This window comes from Sarcophilus harrisii, chromosome 1 (assembly GCF_902635505.1).
Source record: "Sarcophilus harrisii chromosome 1, mSarHar1.11, whole genome shotgun sequence".
Taxonomy (NCBI): domain Eukaryota; kingdom Metazoa; phylum Chordata; class Mammalia; order Dasyuromorphia; family Dasyuridae; genus Sarcophilus; species Sarcophilus harrisii.
The window spans coordinates 329610617-329634939 of NC_045426.1; the positions used below are offsets into that span (position 1 = coordinate 329610617).

Sequence of the window (24323 nt, forward strand, 5' to 3'; positions counted from 1 at the left end):
AGTTATTCTCCATAGCCTCTAGAATAAAAATAAGCTTCTCTTGTTTAGCATTTAAAGGTCTTTATGCTTTAATTCCAATTTATCTTTCTAGACTGATTTAAGATACTCCATATATATAAGTCCAATTGACCTTCTTGATGGAAAAAGCCACTGTACAGAAGCTCATAGTGAAATTTTCTTCCCTGTTTCATCAGTAACTCATCATCCTACTGACATCTTACACATAAATCTCAAACCCCTAGATCACCAACTGTTTTAGTTGCAAACACTGATCAACTCCAATGCAAAAAAAAAAAAAATACGTGCTATTCAATTTTCCAACTCCATGCCTATGCACAATTGTCCCCAATTCCTATCATGCATGGTAGACTTTCCCTCTTCTCTCTGCCTCTTATGTTCCTAGGTCCCTTCAAGACTACTCACAAGTGCCACCTCATGCAAGTAGTCTTTCCTGATTCTTTCAATTGTCAATGCTTTCTCTTACATCATCACACCCAATTTTATATTTATTTTGCATATTTTAAAATTTCATTTATATAGGTACATGTTGTTTCTACCCAAAAGAACATAAGCACCTCAAGCACCTTAAGGAATTTTGTCACTATCTTTTAATCCCTAGCGTTTATCACAATATATAGCAGACAGTGGTCACTAAATACTAATTAAATTGGGGAATCAAGTAAATTAAAAAACACACACACACACTTTACAGAGCCTTAAATCATTTTAAACCCACCCATTAAATAATTTTTAAAGTAAGGTAATGTCCTTTTATAATGCTCACTGTATGTAAAGAAAGATAGAGGGATACCATTAAGGTTTTTCAAATGTAGAAGTCTCCGTCCTATGCAAAAGAAGAGAAGAGATAAAAGGCCAAATTGAGGAAAACGGTAGCATGGAAAAGAAGCAAATTATTTTGTGCTCTTCTCTTCTCTCACCGTCAGCTTGTATTTGTTCCTATATTGCTAGAATCAGAGAGAATGAAACTAGACTTAGATTCTTGAAAAGATTTGTGTGTGTGTGTGTGTGTGTGTGTGTGTGCGCGTGCGCGTGCTTGAGCATGCGTGCATGTGCTGGGGTGGGTTATGAGCAAGATTGAAGAGCATAAGGAGAATACCTCATTCCAAGAAAAGTGGGAAGATAGAGTAACTGATGCTCCATAAGCTAAGAAAGGAAAAATGTAAATGATATTCTTTACTCATGGGGTTTGTACACCTTCTTCCAATATGAGTCCTACTTAAGTCTAAAAGTTGGGAAACTACCAAAGGAGTAGGGGATACATAACAACTAGACTTGTCACAGTATGCCATTTTGGTAAACCAACATATTGTCACTAATTACAGCATTGACAGAATCCTATAGATAAGACCTTTACAAAACATATCCCAGGTATAAGGCCATGGGATTTTTATGTCCTTAGAATTACCCAAAAATATCTCCCCTCCATACTTTTTGAAATTTTTCATTTCATTTTTTTACATTCCCTGAAATTCAACCAACCTAAAATAATTTCATTGCCACATATAGAAAAAACAGTTGTCTTCAAAATCTGAAGAGTAATTGTTTTTAAGATATATTTCAATTTAAAAGTATTTTCTTTTAAAAATACAAATACCATAGAAAGAGTTAGGGATTATCAAATGATTGTTCATACCTTATTATCAATCATTTTAATATGATGGTTTTTCTCCTGGGAATTAGCCAACTACACTTTCACTGAGGGAAGGAGCTTTACTTTGAAGACATTTTATAGTATGAAATATTTTGATAGAAGACAGACTTGGGTTGGATAAAGTGCTAAAATGGGGAAATGGGCAACAAGAGGCAGCACACAAGCACATTTGGTACCTGGGCAAGAGAAACAGAGTAAGGTAAAAAGGTACAAAACACATAATTCATCTTTTTCAAAATTTCATCCAAAGACTAACCCTTCTACCCAGAATAGTGTCCTATACTACTTCAAAAATGAGGTGAAATTTTTTATTAGGTTTTTTCAACCTAATATGTTGAGTTGTATTTGACTGGACTAAGAAAATACAATCTAAATATGATGGAAGAAGCCCTTGAATTGTCTATTAAGACTTCAGATACTTTAGCTTAGATAATAATTCCTTTGATCAAGCTGTATAGGCTTTATTCTCAAGCTGTTTTCTAGTTAAAAATCTTACAATTACCATTAATATTGTCAGTTTCTGATTTTTCTTTTCTCATATCCTCTTAAGAAACTTTGATGTCTCTCCTATTGCCAAACTCCTTAATCTGGCCTTTGAGGCCCTTTGTTCTCTAGTTCCAAACTATCTTTCTGGTTGCACCTCCCCCTTACTCCTCTAAAGGTATACTAAATTTCAAACTATGCTACATAATATTTCCTAAAAATATGTTTTCCTACCTCAATGTTTTTACCGTTTTTTTCAACCTGCAGCACCTTTCCTCCCATCTCCATCTGGTGAATTCTGATACTGAAAGGAGATGTGATAAGGTAAAAAGAGTACTGGGATAAGGAAGAAAGGAAGAAAATAAACATTTATCAATCACCTACTGGGTGCCAAGTGCTGTACTATATGCTTTCCAAAAATTATCTCTTATTTTCACAACCCTGAGAGGTAGGTGCTATTATTATCCCCATTTTACAACTGAGGAAACTAAGACAAATAGAGGTTAAAATAGCATCCCCAGATCATAGTCTTGCAGTCCCAGAAATCTATCCACTAGCTATCCATTTAGAAAGGTACATTCTAATCACAAGATCCAGTTATAGTTCTAGTTCTGCAATTTACTCATCTATGTGTGCGCTTACCACCTCTGAGGAAAAGTGCCCTACATCTCTGAGCTGCAATTGTCTCATTTGTAAAATGAATATAATTGTTCTACTTGCCTCATGGAGTTTGCATACCAAAGGAAATCATATATGTGAAGGTGTTCTGTTATCCAAAAAGCACTATTAAAATATTTTATTAGTTATCTTTCATGACCACACTCAAATATCACCTCTCTCTCTCTCTCTCTCTCTCTCTCTCTCTCTCTCTCTCTCTCTCTCTCTCTCTCTCTCCTTCCCTCCCTGCCCCCCCCCTGAAAATCCTACAGCACTTTTTCTGTACCTCTTTTATAGGACTTCTCTAAATCTGACATATGTTGTAGTTATTTCTATATTTGTTTTTCCTTACTATATAAGGAGACTATAGTCTCCTTTAAAGGCAAGAACCAGTCATCTTTGCTTTTCCCACAGTATCTTACATATAGCAAATGCTCAAAAAATTGCTTTTTTAAATGCTCTCTTGATATAGATTACTTACAGAAGAAGTAAGGGGATTGTGTGAAAGAAAGGGGAAAAAGAAAGGAGCATTGCCATAAATAATAGATGTATCTCCACAATTTAAACCAGTGCCTAATGCATAGTAAGCCCTTAATAAAAACTTTAAGATCACCAAATCACATAATCACCTGTATTCAGATAAGTACTATATTATAGCTACATATTTCGTTGCACTTTTGTTTATCTTTAAAATCTTGACCCTTAAATAAAGGTATCTATTTCTTAAATGAAATCCTTCTGAAGGAAGGACCAAAGATCCTTGGCGATATCTAACTTCATTTTAAACTACAAACCCTTATCCCAAGATCCATGTGTTCTGTACTGTATTAACACAATGCTGGCACTTAGTGACTGAAATACTAGTTATATTACACAAGAACAAAATATATACAAACACATTATTAAGCGTATTCACCACTCCAATTTTATAACCAAACTACTGTCTTTTCTAGGGTAAGATTTTCTCCCAAATTGTAGGCTCACTTCACTTAGGATCCCAGACAAGGCATGCCATTCCATTTAAAGAAGGGTCAATTTCAAATATCAAAAGATCTGGTTATGCGGTTTGTGAACTTCCCAGACCTGTTGTTTCTCCCTCCAGCTAGCTGGCTAATAGATATATAGAGACCCAGAGAGACAGAGAGAAAGAGAGTCAGAGAGAGAGAAAGAGAGAGAGACAGAGAGAGAAACAGAGAGACAGAGAGACAGAGAGACAGACAGAGAAAGAGAGACAGAGAAAGAAAGAAACAGAGACAGAAAGAGCTAAAGAGACAGAGAGACAGAGACACACAGACATTAAGGCAACTGTTGGAGTTTTTTTAATTATTATTTTGGATGCCATTGTCTCAGAGAAAAAAATAATAATAAAGAACAATAACTAATTTGGAAGACATTTCAAGAAGAAATGTGAAATATTCAATTCATCTGCTTAAGAACAGAAAAATATTTGTTGAATGAATGTAATCTATGTTTTACCCACTTCATGGGATTGTGAGAATCAAGTGAGTTAATATATGTAAGTGGAATAGACTATCTCAGTTGCTAATAGCTTTCTTCTCACCAAAGGCTTTGTTGGTACATTAAAGCATAGCTTTAGAGCTGAAAGTAATTTTAGATGTCATAAAGTCTAGTATTTTACAGAGAAGAAAACTAAGGTCAAGAGGAATTGGGTGTCTCAAGGTCACACAATTAGTATATCTGAGACAGGATTTCAACTCCAATCTTCCTAATTCCAAGTTTAACTCTAACTATCATATCTCATTATAGAAAGGATGCTTGTTCAGGATTGGATAGAGCAAGGTATCCTCTGATACCTTCTAATTCTAAAATTTTGCTATTCTGTAATCACTGAAGATGCCATTTCCTAAATACAATCTTGTCCAACCTTCTTACCCTACTATCTTACTATATATATATATATATATATATATATATATATATATCTTACTATCTTACTGCTGAGCACTTGCTAGATAGATGTTTTGATGAATTAATTCACTGGTCTACCTACCCAATCAGCTTTTTTTGCTTTTCAATGTGACTGTTTAAATTTATCTTTTTATTTTTATTTTATTTTTTGCAGTGCTGTAAGTTTTACGGAAGAGCAATGGCATCAAACTCAAATAAAAGGCTTATGATGAAAATACTATTCACATCCATAGAAAAAACTGATGGATTTTGAATAAAAATTGAAGCATACTATTTTCATTTTATTTTTTTCATGGTTCTTTTGTTCTGTTTCTTCTTTACACAACATGGCTAACATGAATATATGTTTCACATGATTGTACATATATAACTTGTATGAAATTGCTTGCTGTCTTAGGAAGCAGGGAGAGAGAGAGGGAGAAATTTTAGAACTCTTAATTTCACATAGAAATACTATCTACTGGGAAAAAAATAAAAACACTATCCATGGTTTGAAAAAATAAATATATCTTTAAAGTATTTTAAATTAAAAAAAAAAGAAAAAGAAAAAGAAAATCTCAAATAGAAATGAAGGGCCACTAATCTATACATAAGAATCCCTGTGGCTTGCATATTAATTTAATGTTATGTATGTTTTATTGTGTTTTATTTATTTTATCAAATATTTTCAAGTTTCATTTTAATCTAGTTTGGCTGCACTTGAGAGTTTTGAGGCTATATGAGTTGCATGTTTGACACCTCTGCTATAATGATTTCATAGTGTTCTGAAGTGTCAATACAATTAGTATGTTATCACCTGTGATTAAAAAGAAATCTAAAAAGGATGAAAACAAATCCCATATTTAGGTTCAGAAAAACCAATAACACAAGCATAAGATGACTCAAACCTGGCTAGACAGTAGTTCATTTGAAAAATAATCAACTCTAAACTCTTTAGAGCCCATGCTGCCAGCAATGACCTCGGCCACAGTATTCCTGCTTCTGGCACTGAATACTACTGGGCTAGCCAAGCCAATGCACTTCATCTATGGCTCAGTGACTGGAAAAATTCAAGAGGTGAAGTTGCCCAAAGGAGAATCCTATAGTGTTAATATCACCTTCATTAATGACGTCCAGTCCCAGAACAGTCTCAGGTGCCTTACCTGAAAGGTGTAAAGAATGACATCCACTGCCCAACTGCAAAAGACAAATCTGTCTTTTTTTTAACTTCATTAATTTACAACTTCTTTTTATATACCCAGAAATACTCCTTGAAATTAAGTCTTTATAAATCTTTATAAAAAGATAAAGAATCAAAAGTTTTAATGTAGTATAATTTCATTATCTGTTCATATTAACATGTTACCCAATAAAGCAAATAAATCAAGCTGAATTAACAGAATAGTTTCTAAAAGAAGGCTGTAATAATCATACTATTCTCTGTTCTGCTTTGATTACATCTGGAGAATTTTTTAAAGTTTAATTTTAAAAACTACTTATTAAGCAAATCTTAATAAGATGGCTATGATAGCTTCCCTAGCATGCTAGGGAAAGTACAAAGCTTGGCTATGACTTAGTTTCTATCCTTATGCAAATCACAATCTAGCAAAAGAATGTAACAAAATTCACAAATAATTAAAATAGAAAATAGATATGATAAGCACATAAAAGGTACAAAAAAAGTATTTGAGGTATTTGAGGTATAAAGGTATTTGAGGAATAAAGAGATGGGAAGGAAACAATGATTGGGGAGAAAATGAGAAAACTTAAGAAGACAAAATTACAACAGCAAGAACTTAAAGAATAGAAGAATTATCATTTCTGAGACAGGAGATAAGGAGAAAATCACTGATGATGCTAGGAAGTTTTCAGGAATTCATTTTAAGAATGAAGAGATTCTCATCAGATGCCTAAATTTTTCTCTGTGAAATAAGGGTAGGTTATTAGTTATAATATGGTCTATCTGGCAGTAATTTCAGGGGTTTGAGAGAGGAAAACTGTCTAGAATAGTTAATATAATGAATGAAATAGGAAGCAAATAAGAATAGAGTAGAACACTTATGGAATTATATTAAAGGGATTACCAAGGATTGTAGATTAGTAGATTGGGAATGGCAAGTCAGAAACAAATAGTTAATGAATCAGAAAAATGACTGAATATGGAAGACAATGAAACTATAAAAAGGAGATAGAATTGGAGGACAGAAGGTAATGATAAAGTCAAACAAGAGTTTTACTGTGAATAAGAATATCCAATGGGAGAAGTGAAAGATAAAGGATAATGATAAGAGACTGAAATTCTGAAATTTAGAATTTTAGTTGTAACACTGTTCTCAGAGTTCAAATATAAGGTATGAATACATGTTAGTATATACCTGAAGAGGAGCAGACAAGGAAATTACTGGAGTTGAAGAAGTTAATGGATACTAAACTGATGAATACTGAGACTCAGAGGATAATAGGCAATAGGGTAAATAGAAAGGTCATAAACCAATTCAAATTTATCTAATTATCTGGAAGTTCTTAGAGGAAAGCACCAAGACAGAAAAAGGACAGTGGAAACAAAATATATGGACTTTAGGAAGAGGGATATTCATACTGAGGGATGGCAATAGAGAAATGGTCTGGCAGCAGTAATGCATAGCTATGATATTCTTCCATTCCTATGATAATTAAGTCCAATGGAAAGAGCTGTAAGGAAATAGTGTCCCTGGAAGAAAGCCAAGTTTCAATTAAAGTAAGGTAGAAGGAGTATTGAAAAAGTTCAAGACTGGTGGACAAGAATTTAACAAAATGGGGGTTCTGAAAAGCACAATGGAATAGGGAGGAAACAAGGGTGGAAATAGGGGTAGTGTAGACCTGGGAAGGAATAGAATTTGCCTGAATCAGAACAAGGGTGTCAGAGATAAATCAACTACAGATTTTGTTTCAAATACACTAAATGGCAGGGAATGGGGAACTATTGTGTCCACAAATAGGTGAACAATAAGAAGAGGAATTTTTTAGTCAGTATAAATTAACTAATAGATAAACATACATTTGATCTTGAACTTTAAGTGATCCCAAAGTTCTGTTTCTGGGTTTCATGTTCTAGTAAGGATATTAACAAGCTAGAGAATATTAACATAAGAGCAAGCAAATACATATTGTCAAATAAGTAAATTGGAAGGGTTTATTATGGCTTAACGAGTATATGACAAGCTATCTTCGAATACCTGAAGTACTATAATATGAAAGAGTTATTCTGTTGAGGTACCAGAGGATAACATTAAGACCAGTAGATACAAGAACAATAGGATGCAAGTTTTGGCTTAATATAAGGAAGAAATTTCTAACAATTAAAGTTGTCTAAAAATGGAATAGGTCGTTCTGTGGAATAATGAAATGGTAAAATAGAGGCTTCATTAGAGATAAGTCTAGAATCTATTCAAGTATGATTGGACTATAGCAGATGATCTCTAAGATCTTTTCTAATTCTAAGATTTTAGGATTGACTCTAAGATACAAGACAATGGACTCAGGCTCAATATAAGGAAGACTTCTAATAGTCAGAGGTATTTAAAAATAGAACATAACTCCCTCATCACTAGAGATAGTCACACAAAGGCTGACTGTCAATCAATTGTCAGGGACAACATCCATTCCAATACCTTATCTTGATATAAAGGTGACTCTATGTTCTTCTTCCTCCTCCTCCTCCTCCTCTTCTTCTTTTTTTTTTTTCCTGAGGCAGTTGGGGTTAAGTAACTTGCCCAGGGTCACACATCTAGGAAGTGTTAAGTATCTGAGATAGGATTTGAACTCAGGTCCTTCTGACTTCAGAGCTCTATCCACTGTGCCACTTAGCTACTCCCTTGACTCTTATGTTCTTGAAAGTTATACCAGCTCCAGCAAGGTCTATAATGATAGAAAGCTTTGAATATGGTCTAGGAAATAGACCAAAATTATTTTTTAAGGGCAAATCTAGTTAATCATAGCTAGTTGGGTGACAACCTGATAATCAAACTTTTTTGGCCCTTGCAAACTTTTTTGCAATCTGTGAAATGGGGAAAATGAAAAATGGCTCTCAATTCTGAAGTTCCTTCTATTTCTTCAGTAAGAGTGAAGGCAGAGTGGTAAATAAAGGGTGCAGAGGACACCAAGAACCAGTTTTTAGACTGTAAATAAACTTCTAAATGCAGGAACCTTGTATAATAACCAAGTAGACTTATTTTTGGAAAAGCTAATTCGGTTTTGCCATTCATTTTTGCTACAAACAAAAACCAAAATTAAGGAGGTAGCTGAAGTTAGATGGAAAGATAGCTAAAACATACACTAAGTAAGTAATAGGAAGAATTAGCAAAGCGGGTTTTATCGTATACCCCATTATTTCATTATTTATTATTTCATGAGACATATGTCCATAATGCAATGCAATATCAATAGTATCTACAAAAATCCCACCATGAAAATAACTACAGAGAAGGAAGGAAGGAAACAAGAAAGGGAGGAAGGGAGGAAGGGAGGAGGGGAGGAAGGAAAGAACAGGACTATAAGCAGGAATTTTAAAAATTGTCATCATGGAATTGCTTAGTGGAAAGACATGATAGGCTAGTCAAAAGCAAAGGATGATAAGTGAATGACCAGAGTTCAACTAGCAGTATCAAAAGAAACAGAGAAAGACCTCCAGCATTTTGGCTGGACTATGTTAAAACTTTGGGGAAGACATATATTAGTATCATACAGGATAGATAGGGATGTAATCGTTAGATGGAATTCCCAAATGGATAAGATAATTAGATTCATTTGAGAATTGAGTCAGGGAGAGGATTTTCCTATATAAAGTAATGGGTTAAGTCATAGAAGCTTCAAGGTTTCTTCTATCTCTAATTCTATGAATCTGAATTGAATAAGCCTCATTAGAAGTGGGCACTTCTAATATAGTCAAGCAAATATCTCAACTAGATTATTCAATACTGAGCTAAAAGTTTAAGCTGAGTAGCATGAGAACTGTAATAGCTGCCAAAACTGTTATTTAAAAAAAAAAAATTTCATGATGTTAGAAAAGAATCTAAACTAACTTTTTTCTCTGTTCAGATACTAGCTGATATGAGCTGCTTAACTATGAAAATGCATTCCTATAAATAAAAGAAGAAGTAAAGAGGCAGTTAGATGGCACAGAAAATGGAATATAAGATCTAGAGCAGAGGTCCTCAAACTACGGCCCGCAGGCCAGATGCGGCCCACTGAGGATGTTTATGCGGCCTGCCAGGTTATGGCAAAATCAGACCAGAAGTGACGCTGGACCTAAACTCGTGTTAGTAATGCACACTTCCGGCACTGGGCTGAGGCAGCAGAAACAGAGTGTGAGGTGATACCGAGGTGAGGTGAGTTCCCAGGCCCAGGGTGTGTGGTGTGGGGAAGGGAGAGAGATGCAGAAGACGGAGAACTGATGGCCCACGGCCTTATACAGTAATGGCAGCCACCACACAGACAGGCGCAGGGGATGTACAATGCATGCTGCGCATGTCATGGCCATTGAAGCAGTAAAGGTCAGAAGCAGGAGCAGGAAGAGCAGGAGAGAGAGTGTGGGAAACAGAAGCATCATAGCGTAGAGGCAGCTTGGAGGAAGTTGGGCATTGCAAGCTATATGTCTCTGTGTGGGCAGTTATTGCTGGTATATTGTTTTTGTAGCGCTGTATATATATACATATTAGTATTTTACTAATAGCAATTTGGAATCCCTAGGAAATAGTGATGTCAAGAAAAAGAAAAATTGACTCGGCGTGTAGGATATTCAAAGAACAGTGGACTTAGGATTACTTTTTCATGCAGTACCAGGAAAGAGCTGTATGTCTGATATGCCAGAATACAGTGTCTCTGTTCAAAGAATATAATTTGCATCGACACTATGAAACTCAACATAAAGATAAATATGATTGTTTGGTTGGAGAAGTGAGAAAAGATAAAATATTAAAACTGAAAAATACATTGACAACTCAGCAAAATACTTTTGTGAAGCAGAAGCAGCTAAATATTTCATCACTGCGAGCAAGTTTTCAAGTTGCCAAGCTAATAGCATGCACTGGCAGACCATTTGTGGAGGGAGAATTTGTTAAAGAATACCTTCTTTCTGTTGACAAAGAGATGTGTCCAGAGAAGGCCAATTTATTTAGTACAGTGAGTCTTTCAGGACCTACAATTACACAGAGGATTAAAGAAATGGGAGACAATCTGCATCAGCATTTGCAAACCTCCATTTAAAAAATTTCATATTTTTCCTTGGCACTCGATGAAAACAATGATGTTTGTGATTCTACACAACTTCAACTTTTTATTCGTGGGTCAAATGATTATTTTGAAGTCATAGAAGAGCTTGTTGCACTGCAAAGTATCAAAGGAACAACTACAGGAGAGGATATTTATGAAAAGGTTTGGCAAACTATGAATGGTTTGAAGTTGGACTGGGCTAAACTAGTCAGCGTGACAACTGATGGTGCTCCTAGCATGGTAGGGGTCTAAGAAAGGAGTAATTGCTCGCATTAACCAAGAGATGGACAAACATAACCATTCTCATCCAATAGCCATACACTGCCTCATCCAACAACAAGCGCTGTGTAGTAAATCACTGAAGTGGGACTCTGTTATGAAAATTGTGGTATCGTGTGTTAACTTCATTAGAGCTAATGCACTAAATCACAGACAATTTCAGGAATTTCTGTCTGAGCTAAATGTTGAGTATGAAAATGTTCTATATCATACAGAAGTCCATTGATGAGTCAAGGAAGAGTTTTGAAATATTTCTATGACTTACTTCCACAGATTTTTTTGCTTTCAAAAAACAAAGAAGTACCAGAGTTCAATGATGCAGAATGGAAATGGCATCTTGCCTTTCTGACAGATGTAACAGAGCTACTCAACAATTTCAATATGCAACTTCAAGGAAAGGGGAAGCTCATCTGTGATATGCAATCACATGTCAAAGCATTTGAAGTAAAATTGGGCCTTCTCATCAAACAAGTGAACGAGGAAAACTTCTGCCATCTCCCCACAACTCAAAATCTGTTAGTGGAAAAACCAGTGATTGCATTCCCAAACAAAACATGTGTGGATTTACTGGAAAAATTGCAAAAGGAGTTCCAATTTAGATTTAACGAGCTTCATCTCCATGAACAGGACATACAGCTTTTCCATAACCCATTTTCTATTGACAGTGAAAATGTGGATACAATTTTCTATGGAACTGGCTAAACTGCAGAATTGTGACTCTCTGAAACACGCATTCAAATCAAGCAGCCTTCATAATTTCTATGCATCTCTCCCCTCTGAGGCATATCCTCATCTCAGGAACCATGCACTCAAAATGGCAACCATCTTTGGCAGCACTTATGTCTGTGAACAGACTTTTTCTAGAATGAAACATTTGAAATCTCCAACCAGATCAAGACAAACGGATGCACACTTGCAACACTTGTTACAACTAGTAGTGACAAATATGGAACTAGACATTGACCATCTCATTAGTCAAAAGCAGGCCCATAGTTCCCATTGAAATACTGGTAAGTTTGTTGATTTAACTTTACTTCATTTTAAATACTGTATTTGTTCCCGTTTTGTTTCTTCATCTCAAAATAAGATATATGCAGCGTGCATAGGAATTTGTTCATACTTTTTGTTTTTACTATAGTCTGGCCCTCCAGCAGTCTGAGGGACAGTGAACTGGCCCCCTATTTAAAAAGTTTGAGGACCCCTAATCTAGAGTCAGAAAAACCTGAGTTCAAAACCAGCCTCAAATATTTAGTAGCTGTGTGACCCTGGACAAGTCATTTAATCTATCTGAGTTTCTTTGCATAATGAAGATAACAACACCTATGCTCTTAGGTTATTGTAAAAATAAAATAAAATACTTTAAAAGCATTTTGTAAATCTTAAAGAAATTGTCATTCAGTCATATCCAATTTGGGAGGTTTTCTTGGCAAAGATGCTGAAGTAATTTGCCATTTCTTTCTTTAGTTCATTTTACAAATGAAGCAACTAATTGAAGCAAACAGGGTTAAGTCATTTTCCCAGGCCACACATTTATCTGAGATCATATTTGAACTCAGGAAGATGTTTTTTCCAATTCTTGACCTGTTACTCTATTCACCGTGCCACCTAGTTACCCTATATAACTATCATTATGATGATAATAATGATGTTGATGATGATGCTTGCATTTCACAAAAGCATGTTATTTCAATATAGGTGTCAGTGTAATCATAAGTATATTTATTTTTGGTAGAAAGTATGTTAAAATATTACAGCATTAGTTCAAAGATTTAAATGTTCAAATTTCTGACCATCAGCTTCTATTCATTTTGTGGAATGATGGTAAACTAGCACATACACATTTCTCATGACAGTATGAGAAAAAATAATTTAATGTGATGTCTTAATTTCTTAAGCATTCATAGTATTTTAACATATACAGTATATGTGCCGTTCTTCCTTCTCCTGACCACCATCACCAAATAAAAGTCTATTAAAATCAGATCAGAGAATGGAAAGGAGTCTGCTTTCCTATGTAAATACATATTCTGATGATCTATTAAAATGGGACAGAAATATGATGCTAATCCATCTTACAGGGAGTAAGTATATTTGGAGATTCTGGTTTTAGAGGACAACTGTTTGCAGGGGGGGTTTTTGTGTGACTACTGTCAAACTTCAAACACAATACCATTGTATTCATTTTCCATAAAGTGTCCCAAACTTACTATGTATATGATCTTGAAATAATTCCACATTGTAGGTGGCTCAGTTTCTAATTCAAATTCTCAATATATTTCAATCAATAAAAATCTAAAAAGCATTTATTATATGCAAGGCAATAAACTAAACTGAATACATAAATACAACTAATCCCTTACTAACCTCTGTTATTTTTTTTAGAATACCCACTTATTTCTCTCAACTACATTTCTACCAGTTGGAATTTCTACTATGTATTGGCTTATCATATAACAATAAATAATATATCTATCTACATTTGTAAGTATCTTATCAACATTCTAATTGCATTTACTTTATTTAACTTCATATCAAAGAATGGTGTTCAATAAACTTTTTCATAAGGAAGTATTTCAAACCAAAGCCTAAATTTATTCAAACCCTAATTGAATGGAACAGCACAAAGGGGACTGTAAAAAAGTAATAAAGGCACAAGTAAATCTGAATCATAACAGCTATCATTGACAGAGTACATTATTCCCACTTACAACTCTTGATGACATTTCACAGGCAACAAGATCAAATGATAGGAACTTGTTGGCAGGTAGAGAGCTGTAGACCTGCTTATTTAACTGTCTCCAGTAATTTCATTGTACATAGTCTTATGTAGTCAACTTCATATCATGCGGGGCAAAATCCAATAGAATGGTATTGGTTATTATTATTAGTTATTAGTATACTCTGGCTCAAGCACAGATCACTATGCTGATTTAAAAAAAAATCTTTAACCTTTGACTTAACTGTACCACCTACTTTTACCATAATTATGAGAATTAAATTGCTAATATGGCACAACTTTGCTCAGCTATTTCCAGTTCCACACACATGATTTCAAGCATTTCAAGTGGACCATTTATATCATTAAACCATTTACTTCATCTCTGGGATCTGCTAACAACCAAATTAGGAGAGATTCAATGTTACAAAGAAACAACTGAAAATTAAAGTGTGTCTTCCTTGGAAAATAATGCAATTACCACAATATTTTCTATCCTGTTGAAGTATATATACTTTTCTATCATACCTTTGGCTGCCAGACTTCTCTAATTCTATACAAGATGCCTAATAATCCATTCATATCTTTACTGTTTTACCACTCCCATTGTATTAAAACCATTCTCCCAAAGTTCACCAACAATTTCCTAATTGCTTTTTATCAGTCATAACCTTAACTTCTCCCTTGGGTCTATTATTCTGCACTATACTTGTTTTTCTCTTATCCCTCTGTTCACTTTGTCTTTGTTATCTGTACCTTCTTCCTGCAACCTTAAAAGAGAAATATTGCCCAAATTTCTATCTTTGACTTTCTTTTATTCTGCCTATATTATTCTCCCTTAGCAACTTCATCCATTTACCTGGCTTCAACTATCTTCTGTGTGAATGATTTTCGAATCTTGGTCTGTTGTCCTGATCTCTTATTTCCAATACAGAAACTCCCAATTTTTCACATACAAATACCCCCTATATAATAATACAGTAGTTTTGCAGTTATTCACTGACTGAGAATACACACAATGACAAAAAGCTATTACAAATTCTGTAATACTTTTAATTATTATTATTAATCACATCTACATAATATTTTATAGATTTTAAAATGCATGGATATTATTACTTAATAGACATAGTACATTTATCTACATTCTAGACAAATGTATCTTCTCCATAAACTTGATGTTATATTTCCTGCCTTTGTGCATTCATATAAACCACTATCTATATTCTATGCCTGTTACATATCTCTTTTCATAGGTACAGATATAAATAACCCCATCCTTATCTTCATTTAAGACTCAGATCAAATGCTGCCTCCTTCATGAAGCCTTCTTTGACTGCAAATATTAGTAATTAGTAGTCTATTACTTTTTATTTCTTTATCTCTATACATGTTGTATACTTATACATTATGAGAGTAGAAAATGTTTTATTTTTGTCTTCATATCATCAATAGCTAGGTGTCTTGTACATTGCAAGCATTTAAATTCAACTGGTGTAAAGGGCTGAAACCATATAAGTTGTACTTGAATCTGACAATCAATCACTTAAGGCTAATTATCTATTTGATATGAGATAATGATTATTAGCATATGTTTGGAAAAATGGCTCTTCTCACCACTGGTGCTGGCTCAATGTTTGATGTTAAAATAATTGTAGGCAAGGATTAGAGGGTGAGGTGAGAGAGGTGAGAACTTACTTTGCAGCAGGATGAGGAGGAGAAAAGTTGATGGCAAGCCTGGTGGCAGTTTGTCTCCTTCACTTCTCCCCCTAAAGATCAAGGACTATAATTTATCCTGACTCTGGATAATCCTGAGGCCTCCAGGTACTAGCTTGGACTTAAACTGGTATATATTAAGCCCCTTACTGTGTCTAGGACATGGAACTAGAGGGGAGAAAAAAATGAAATAGTCCTTGCGCTCCCAGAGCACTTAATAAGCCTTTTTTGACATGATTTGAATGTGAATTTGTGGATGCCCTGCAATAACTATGCTAACTCCAACGGGTCTACAATCCACATTCATAACCATTATTCTAATCCTATGTATCTATCCCATGCTATCCCACTAATAAGTTCAAAATTTATAATCTTGTTCCATAATAAGCTTCTCTTCTTAACATCTTTATTTCTATTAATAGTACTACCATCCTCCAAGATTCACCTGTGGCTTTTGATCACTCACATCCACTCTATAGTCACTAAGTCTTGTAGAGTCTACATTTGAAATCTCTCTTCTCTCTCTCTTCCTTTCTATTCCCACAGTTATTACCCTTGTTCAGGCCTCCATTCTCTCTCAGTTTGGCTATTGCAATAGTATCTATGCCATGGTTCCCCATGCTCAGTTCCTCCTCTCCTTTGATTCATTCAGTGATCAAGTCAATTTTCCTAACCTACACCTCTAATCATGGAATCAAATCTTTTCCCTGCTTTAAAAGATAAATTGATTCATTCGTGAATTAATTAAATGATGCCTTTCCCATTTCCTATTAATTAAAGTCAAAATTCTTTAGTTTGCTACATAAAGCATTCTAGAAAGTCTCTAGAAAGAGACACAGTGGAAAGAAACTTGGCTCTGTAATCAGAATATATGGGTTAAACATCTGCTTGTGATGTCCTCTCCCAACTCTCAATTTTCTCATCTATAAAATAAAAAGGTAAGATCTCATTCATCTTTAGTTCTATAGTATCCTAATATGTATCCTTCTTAGCTGTTACTCATTAAAATGAAAAACTATTTCATAATAAAATTGATATTACCAATTTTTCATAATTTAACAACTGATATTGACACTTCATTTTATCTGGTTGTTTAATCATTTCAGTGTTTCCTTAGCATAAAACACAAAACTGAAAATAAACAATTCTAATTTTTCAAATTTCAATGAATTCTTAATTTCCCTCAAAAAGTCCCTTTAAACTTAATAATTGCAACCCCATGGATCTTTGTCCTCAAGATTTTTCCTAATTTCATTGTTTGTTTGAAGGAATGGAAATTCAAAATTGTAAAACAAATTAAAAAAATTTGGGCCAAATTTTCTTAAGTCCTTAGATAAAAACACAGAAAATTTACAAGTAATCTGGGCTTTTCATTCTTAGCTCTTAGCTCTCTGTACACATTTCAAGTAAATGAGAATAAGGAGAAAAGAGAATCAGAATAAAAAGAGAACCAAAAGTCTAGATGAAGAAATCCCACTTACTTTTCCAAAGTGTCATGGTAACAGTATATTTGGATTAATTTGAAAATTTATGAAATCCAAGACTGTTAGAGTTATTAATATTTATGTATATGTTTTATAAGGTAAAAGTCATACAAGGTATAACAAAAAATCATGTATTAAATCAATGGTATCAAACTCAAATAGAAACAGCAGTATATTGGCTTAGAAAACTAAAAATTAGGGGCAGCTAGATGATACAGTGGATAGAGCACTAGCCCTGAAGTCAGGAGGACCTGAGTTCAAATTATCCCAACTTAATTTCCCAGGTTTGTGGACTCTGGGGTCCTAACCCTCAACTGCCTAAAAAAGGAAAGAAAGAAAAGAAAGAAAGAAAGAAAAAAGAAAGGAAAAAGGAAAGGGGGGGAAAGGGGGGGGGGGGAAAAAGGAAAAGAAAGAAAGGAAAAAAGAAAGGAAAGAAAAAAGGAAGGGGAAAAGAAGGAAGGAAGAAGAAGAAGGGGAAGGAAGGAAGGAAGGAAGGAAGGGGGGGGGGGAGGGGGGGAAAAAGAAAAAAGGAAAAAAGGGGGGGGAAAAAAGAAAGGGGGAAAAAGAAAGGGGAAGGGAAAAAAAAAAGAAAGGAAGGGGAAAAGGGGGGGGGGGGGGGAAAAAAAGGGGGGGGGGGAAAGGAAGGGGGGGAAAGGGGGGGGGGGGGGGGGAAAAAGAAAGGAAAAGGGGGGGGGGGGAAAAAGGGGGGGGGGGGGGGAAAGAAAGGGAAAAAGGGAAGAAAGAATCTATATTGTATTGCATTTTTATTTATTTTGTTAAACATATTCCAATTATATTTTAATCTGGTTCAGGCTGCACTTAGAAGTTTTGTGGATCACTGGAAATTTGACATCTCTATTTTAGGTAATACAGTTACAATGACACCAGAAAAACCCTCTCCTGAAACAGTTTCTCCTTTCCTATTTTCATCTTTAAAGACATATTTACTTACGGACATAGATAACTTATAAAATTTGGTCCTAAATAACTGTCTTTTGAGTGAAACAGGCATTAAGTCCAACCATTTTGGAGAGTAGTTTGGAACTATGCTCAAAAAGTTATCAAACTGTGCATACCCTTTGATCCAGCAGTGTTACTACTGGGCTTATATCCCAAAGAGATTATAAAGAAAGGGAAAGGGACCATGTGCACGAATTTTTGGGCGCCCTTTGAGGGTAAAACTGAAACTGAATGGATGTCCATCAGTTGGAGAATTAATAAATTTGGTATATGAATAATGGAATATTACTGTTCTTAAGAAATGACCAAAGGATGATTTCAGAAAGGCCTGGGAGACTTACACGAATGATGGATGAAATGAGGGACCAGGGATCATTTAACTTCAACAAAAATATGATGACCAGTTCTGATGGACCAGGCCATCCTCAGCAACGAATCAACCAAATCATTTTAAAGGAGCAGAATGAACTGAACAGCTATGCCCAGAAAAGAACTCTGGGAGATGATAAAACCAACATTGAATTCCCAATCCCTATATTTATAATATGATTTTTGATTTCCTTCCGCTAATTGTACAATATTTTAATCTGATTTCTTTTGTACAGCAAAATAACTTTGGTCATGTATACTTAGTGCAATTTATATTTTAATGTATTTAAATCTACTTATCCTGCATCTAGGGAGGGGGGGGAAGGGAAAATTAATAAGAGGTTTAATTGTTAATCCTGTAAAGTTACCCATGCATATATCCTGTAAATAAAAGGCTATTAAATTTAAAAAAAAAAAAAAAAAAAGAAAGAAAGAAAGTTAATATAGTCAAAAAAAAAAAAAAGAAACAGGCATTAAGTGGCAGAGAATATCAAAAGATGAACTCATATTGGCCTTTGTTTATCCAGTCAATTTTCTTCATTAAAGAAACTTCCCTCTCTGACTCACTACTCTGTATACGGTATCAACAGAGGTCCTGGAGTATAATGGAAAGAGTGATAGATCTGGAGTCAGAAGACTCCAGTTTCAATCCTGTTTCCATTTCTTAAAAAATGGTATAACTTAAGAAAAGTCACTTAATAGGGCCTCAGTTTTATCATCTGGAAGATGAGGGAACTGAACTACATGATCTCTAAGATCTTTTCCAGTTCTTGATGAAGAATAAAGTGATTCTTCATCACTGCTATATAAAAAAAAGCACTTATAGTGATTTCAAAATTCATTTTTTATTAAAATAAGTACCAACTCAAACAAAATTACATTCTTCTGGTTATTTTCTCAGGAAAAGACATACTTTATTATATATGACTAGCCTATAAAACCAAAATAAAGCAGAAGGTACCACAAATCCAACAAATCATAGTTTTTAAGATTACTATAATTTGTTTCTAGAGATTATCACAATTGCTTCCTTTGCTTTCTCTATGCTGACCAAGAAAGAAATATACATTGAAGCAGCTATAGTTTCAAAATTCAGATGTTCTTGCTCTGTTGAATATCCTATACTGAACATTTTAATAAATAAAATTTTGTTTTACCTGTGCAAGAAAAATAAAAAAACACAAAAGCAGGAAAATAATCAGCTAATTCTGCAAATTATATAATAACCAATTGTCTTGTGAATTTTCAAAATGTCATATATATAAATATTTGTTATATTTCATATCTGATTTTTTAAAAATATAGTTTACTATATATGTATTATATACTTCACTGAAGAAGCAGAATTGTCATAATGGTAGAGAATGGTAGAGAATGGTAGAGAATGCCCAAGAAGAGAAGCCAAAGAAATTTTCAATCAATATATTCTCTTAAAATCTACTGGCTATGTGACCCTGGATAGGTGAACTTAATTCTCAGAGACCTAGGCCGGGGCTGTCAAACTATTGGAATCTGATTAAAATGTAATTGGGAACTGTTTAACAAAATAATTAAAAATCCATTACAATGTAAATAAAAATATTAACATATGGTTCCACTAGTATCTGTTTTTATTTGAGTTTACCACCACAGCACTAGGCAATTCTTTTAAGACTTTAACTTGCAAAGAAGATACCATCTTACATTAGCAGAAAGTTTCTTTACCTGGGAGTTTTTAGGTCCAGTTTCTATCCCTCTATGGTTTAATCAAAATATATAATTCAGCATGTGTTTAGATAGAGTAACATTTACTTATTGATAACATAACCATATTTTACACACACATACAATTACTAAAAAAAAAATCTACTTTTAAAAAGCATAAAACATCAGATGTTTACTGGAAAGAATTAATAAGAATTTATTTTCATTTCAAGTAGCTTCAAGAACAGATCTAATCTCACAGGATTATGATAAAATTATGATTAAAAAATAAAAGTCCAATAAAATCTGAGTCACTCAAAATCCCTCACTGGTTTCCTACTGAACTAAGTTAAAACATTTTAACCTAACAATCCAAGCCTTATTTTTTTTTTAAAGAAATCTTTTCCCCCAAGACATAAATTGTTTAAGCATTTCTACCTTACATCATTTTCAGTTTCACAAAATATTTTAAAATGTATTCAGGTTTTCTAAAGGGGGGAAATAGGAGGGGTAGTAAAATATAATTTAATTAATATGGACTACTCCCTGTCCCCCTACCACATCTCAAGCTCTCCAAACTCTTATACATCTTTGATCACATTATTTCCTGATAATCTAGAATGCTTTCATTAAAACTCCATTTTAGTTATATTCTATTTGTTCTTTAAGGCCAATCAAATGCAAACTACTTCATGAAAGAATTGGTCCTCCTTCCCCCTTCACAAATTATCTTTCACCTTTCTGGTGTTCATATAGAACTTGATGTGAATCTTTCCATACACTTATTTAACAGCTTTTTTCAAAGGTGTTTCATCTCCCCAACTAAATTGTGGATATCAGGGATGGCAGAGACTGTTTTATTTAATATTTTCATCTTCCCCAGAATTTGTCACAATATCCCGCACAGAGCAGATACATTATAAATGCTGACCATGCCTAAAGATCAAACAATTGGGCATCATATGAATTTAGGGATATAAGGGAAATTAAATAATCATCTCTAAGAAGTCTTAGTTCCAATACTATCTATACTTGCAAATTAATCCAACTTCTCAATTATTACTGGAATCTCTCATATCTAACTAGGTTTCCTTTTAAGAAGCACAATGAGCTAAGGAGTTGCCAACTGAATGAACTGAATCAGACAAGTCACAAGTGAAGAGTCATGGAGCAAAATAAGTAACTTGATGTACCTAAGATACAGTGAACATAAAACAATTACTATCATCCTACAGAAAGTAGTAACCCAACCACCCAATGAGAAAATCTTACCCTGAGTTACTTATGCTAAGAGAAATATGAAAGAAATAAGTGACAAATAACATGCAATTTTGGAATTTATTGGAATGATAGAATAAGTATTCGGAAGTAAGAATAGCCTTATTTCAGGTGGCACAATCCTATCAAAATATGACAATAAAAGTTTGACAACAGCCTAAGTAGGCAAGGATTTTTTTTTTTTTCATACTTGAAAGAAAACTGGGTTTGGAGGCAAGTGAAAACTAGGTTGGAATCCAGTCTAGCACTTACTAATTCTTGATCACAGGCAAGTCACCCTCTGAATTATTTTCTCAACAATTAAATGTGGATGACAATAACTACAAAGGATTACACTAAAGATCAACTAAGATAATATGTAAAGAAACTTCACACTACAAACTGTTATGTCGATTACTCTGTAAAATAAAGGGTTATAAATATTCATTTTTAATTTAATTAAAGTAAGCTAATCTGATTATATGCTGAGGCCCCTTCTACTTACACAATTCTCTTCTCTATACTAATTTGTATGGTTAACATCTTTTTTTTTTTATTTAATAGCCTTTTATTTACAGGATATATGCATGGGTAACTTTACAGCATTAACAACTGCCAAACCTCTTGTTCCAATTTTTTACCTCTTACCCCCCCCACCCCCTCCCCTAGATGGCAGGATGACCAGTAGATGTTAAATATATTAAAATATAAATTAGATACACAATAAGTTGTATGGTTAACATCTGAAAACTTTCGCCAATTAATAAATCAGTCGAAAAATCTTTTCCCCGAGACTTTTTCACATCATTTTAGGAATTCTGCATGCACATCTCAATTTTGCCTATTTTTTTTTTCAGAAATGGATTTTGATCCTTCGGAAGGGGAGGAGGGCATGGAAATAAAAGTATTTTTAAACCTCTTTAGGGTGCAGTTAGGTAAGAAAAATACGTGGAAATTGTCAGATGCTTCTCCACATATCCACCCACCAGATACCATCAGAGCCTGCGTGGGGGAGTCTCCCCGATCTTGCCTGACAGCCTCCCTAACTTTCTTTGAGGTCTGGAGCTAGTTAGTGATCCCACTGGCCCGTCATGGTATTTTCAGTTAACAAAGCAGTTACTCAACAAGGGGGGGGAGGGAAAGGGGGGAAGCTACAAAGGAGGAGCAGTCGCGCAGCCGCTGCTGCACCCGTGATGTCAGGGCAGGATGAGCCCCGGGCCGCCACCGCCACCTCCTCGGCTCCTCCGTGACGTCCGGCCAGGGGGTATCCCCAAACTGTCAGGAAGAGGCGGCGGCAGCCCGGGTAGCTGCTGCTGCTGCGGCTGCGGCTGCTGCTGCGGCTGCGGCTCCGCCCCCACGAGCCGCCACCTCGGGCCATCCCGGAGTCCCGCCTGCGCCCCACCTCCTCCCGCGGGGCCTCACACAGATTCCCACTCACAATGTGTGCGTGTGCGTGTGCGTGTGCGCGTACAAATATCCGGGCGCCCATAAGCCCGGGTCACTGGACCAGATTGACAAAAATGGCGAATGTCGCCGGGCGCGTACGCCTCTCCCCACCCCACCTCCACACACACACACACACACACCTCCGGGGAGCTCCCGAGGCCCTCAGGGCCGGGGTCAGGGCGCCCCCTCCCTGTGGGTTCTCATCAGGAGTGAACGGGCCTAGGGGGGGAGGGGAAGGGCAGGGAGCGCGCGCCGAGGCCCACGGGTCTAAAAATAACTGCCCACTGCTATATTTGGTTCGGCCGGATCACAGCCCGGCCCGCGCCTGAATGGAGCAAGTGAGGAGGGAGCTGGGGGGAGGGGGGTGACGGAGGGGAACCTACTCCGCTATCTCCGGCGCGCGGCGGCGGCAGGGCCCGGGCCAACTGCTAAATTTAGAAACCTCGCCTGCGTCAATCACGCGCCTCCCGTGCGTCAGCGCCTAGCTGCTCTCGGTCCGACTCCCTTTGAATAGATACAATGTAGCAGCGCCCTCCACCAGTCCCCGGATTGGTAGCAGCGAGAAAGAGGGCGGCGTTCCACGGTACTGGGCTGCCTTCCGAGCTTTCTCCCACACTAGACTCCCCGGCTGCCCTCCCAGTTTGAGAAAAGAAAGAAGAGGGCGAGGAGGCTGGAATATATACATATATGTATGTATGTATTTCCAGGTTCCTGTCCCCTCCCGAATCTTGTCTGAAGGAGTCCTGAAATGAAATATGCTGCCTCCGTTTCTCAGGCTAAAATGGTGACATGTTAAAGAGATGTAATTTCAACTCTCATTCAAGCAGGGAACCACGGGGATGGTCACCGAGTGTGCGGACTTACCTAGACAACCACGATCCACAGCATTTGGTCCAAAAGATTGTTTGAATATTGAACAGTCGGAGTCCAATCTCGGGACACTTGGTGTATTTTTCTCAGCGAGAAATTCATTCTCAAAACAATTTCCAGGGGATAGGGATGGAGGGAAGAGTCTCACATTCACTGGGTCAATAGCTATTTGTACGTAATTCCATAACACAGTGGGACTATATATCCATACCAAATTCTCAAACGAATAACTGCTACAAATCGTATCACAATGTTCTAATTTGGGGACAAACAGAAGAAACTCATTTCCAATATGCAAAAAACAAGTGTCAGCTATGTGTTCCGTTTTTGAAGTGGTCTGGGGGTGTGTGTGTGTGTGTGTGTGTGTGAAACAAGATACCAGCTCAGTTAAATCATACGTGTTCTGTGCTTGTGTTTTCAATGATTTTAATGCTAACGGCTAGACAAGAAATAACGTACTGTAATGAAATAAAACCTCACCCTGACTGTAACCCTCACACTGTGCAAAATACGCACCAGAGTCTGGAGAAAGGATTGCTAATTAACCCTTTTTGCTGAGGGCTGGAGAGTAAAT

General features: G+C 35.7%; 1 long non-coding RNA gene across 1 annotated transcript in view; it reads right to left on the minus strand.

Annotated features, from left to right (window-relative positions):
* The window catches only part of LOC116420469, a 65440-nt gene extending 41870 nt beyond the window's left edge, over positions 1 to 23570 (minus strand). Inside the window, exon 1 of the long non-coding RNA XR_004230800.1 lies at positions 23263 to 23570. This is a non-coding gene — a long non-coding RNA (uncharacterized LOC116420469). The remainder of the gene's footprint in view (positions 1 to 23262) is intronic.
* Between the last annotated feature and the right edge of the window lie 753 nt (positions 23571 to 24323).